Below are 2,608 nucleotides of genomic sequence, written 5' to 3' on the forward strand. Positions count from 1 at the left end.
GGAAGCAATTGCAGCTCAGCCACCTCCAAACACTGACTAAGCCCTGCTGTTCCACCAGCCATAACTACAGCTTTGATTGGACAAGAGACTGATTTCAGTAACTTTCTCTGGTAAGACGACCACCAACTGTGGACTGGATCTGGGCAGTCTCCACAGGGTGCACACTTGCCTGCTTTACTGTCCTGAAAAGACCTTTTGACGTATAGGGCCTAACTGTAATACATTTAAATGTTAAGTCTCCACCCCAAAATGAATATGGATCATATGTTACAAGCATGTTTATTCAATATACATGTGTCAGGACCACCCTCATGAATATTTGTAGTTCTTCCTGTAACCTGTTACATATGTATGTTTAGCCAGCCTGTTCAGCATAAAGCCCCCACCCCAACCCTTTCTCCTTCAAAGTGCCCATTTCTGGGCTTCAACAAAGGCCTGTGTTGCCCAGCCCTCAGGGTGGCCACCTTACAGGCGGCAACTCTTTACAAGAAATAGTCTCCTCTCCTTTTCCAAACTTTGTGAGTTTTTTTTTTTTTTCTTTGTTTTTGAGACTTAGTCTCACTCTGTCGCCCAGGCTGGAGTGCGGTGGCGCAATCTCGGCTCACTGCAAGCTCCGCCTCCCAGGTTCACGCCATTCTCCAGCCTCAGCCTCCTGGGTAGCTGGGACTACAGGCGCCCGCCACCTCGCCCGGCTAACTTTTCGTATTTTTAGTAGAGACGGGGTTTCACCGTGTTAGCCAGGATGGTCTCAGTCTCCTGACCTCATGAACCGCCCGCCTCGGCCTCCCGAAGTGCTGAGATTACAGGCGCGAGCCACCGCCCCCGGCCGTGAGTTTTTTAATTGTTAACATTTCCTTCTTTCCCTTGCCCCTCCTCTTTTTCTCTTTCCCTCCCTCACTTCCTTCCTTCCTTTTTTTTTTCCTTTTTTCTTTCTTTTTTGAGAAGTGCCCAACTCTCCTGTAATGGTAGAGAAAAAGACAGGATAACTTAGGCGTTTCAATTGTTTAATTTCCGGACTAGTTCAGATATGTCAATGTTTTTAGTATCAACAGTCCTGAGGACATTTTGCTTTTTTCACCAGAAGCTGTTTTTTAATTAAGTTAAAGTTGTCTACTGTCTCACTGTTGATTTTCATTTTTTTTTAAATCGCGTAAGACCTTCCTGGAAGCAACTTCAGAAAATCCTCTTTTCACATTTAAGGCTGCAGTAATTAGACCCAGATTTGCTGAGCCTGTGGGAATCCTACAACCAAAGTGATCTTAATGGCATTTTAATGTTTGAACTCTTCTGTTCTTATGTGCGAGGTTACTAAGTAGATAAAAGAAATGGCTTTGACATCCTGGTGCTTATTGGAGTTTAGAAAATGCCCCTTAAGGGTGAAAGGTTTGTGAGTTTTTCTTTATTAAATGAGAAACAGTGAAACCACCAAACCTGTATCAGTACTCACATTGTATTTTGGGTTTTTGGTCTCTTTATACTTCAGATACTTTGAGATATTCTTGGGTAAATACTTATGTAAAAGGATTTTATGAATGACAGCACCTTGTAAATCAGGAAACAGTAAAAAAAAAAGTGTTCAATGGTTTGTAATAGGAGAGATTTTGTATCTTCAAAGGAAAGGTATGTAATTTGCAAATTAAAGACATGGTGGTATTTGGGGTTTGAAAAGACTTTGCATGAGATTTATTACTTTATAGAGCCTTATAAAAACACCCAGTTCACAGATGCCAGTGTTACTGGTATTACCTCCATATATGATTTCTGATAGATGATCAGATGAAGAAAAAGCTAAAACAAATTAACCAAAGCATGAAGTCATTATTGTCTCAGACTGTTACCTCACATTTTCTCCAGTTTTAGGGGTCCAAGAACTGTCACCTGGACTATCGCTGGAGGATATGTCCTATTCCCTAAATCCTACAAAATTCACTTTCAATTCAATAATAAGATTCTTTGCTGGTTGTTTCCTTTGACCCATCCAATTCTTTTCTAAGTGCGAGATAATTTCTAAGCAGAGACCCACTTTGTTATTCTTGCAGAACCAGTCCATTAGCTCAGTAATATTGCCCTCCTGATAATTACACAGCACCTGTTTATGTCACTGCATTCATGGAGCACTCATTGTGTGCAAAGCATTATGCCAGGACTGTAGGACTTCAGGATACCCAGGACAGTCCTTGAGTTGCTGTTCTCTTTTGGAAAGTCTGCAAAGTGAACCAATAAGTGATTACAATACAATGGTGTGATAGCGATGTAACAGATTCCTGGGGAAGCTACAAGGGCAGACTCACAGTTGAGTTGGGACCTTAAAATGCAGGCCTTGAGTGGTGTATTAGTCTGTTCTCATGCTGCTAATAAAACCTACCTAAGACTGGGTAGTTTATAAAGGAAAGAGGCTTAATTGACTCACTGTTCCACGTGGCTGGGGAAGGCCTCACAATCACAGCGGAAGGCGAATAAGGAGCAGAGTCACATCTCATAGGGCAGCAGTCAAGAGAGTGTGGGCGGGGAACTCCTATTTATAAACTATCAGATCTCATGAGGCTTATTCACTACCACGAGAACAGTATAGGGAAAACTGCCCCCATGATTCAATTATCTCCACCTG

Source organism: Hylobates moloch, unplaced genomic scaffold, assembly GCF_009828535.3.
Source record: "Hylobates moloch isolate HMO894 unplaced genomic scaffold, HMol_V3 SCAFFOLD_17, whole genome shotgun sequence".
In the NCBI taxonomy this organism is placed as follows: Eukaryota; Metazoa; Chordata; class Mammalia; order Primates; family Hylobatidae; genus Hylobates; species Hylobates moloch.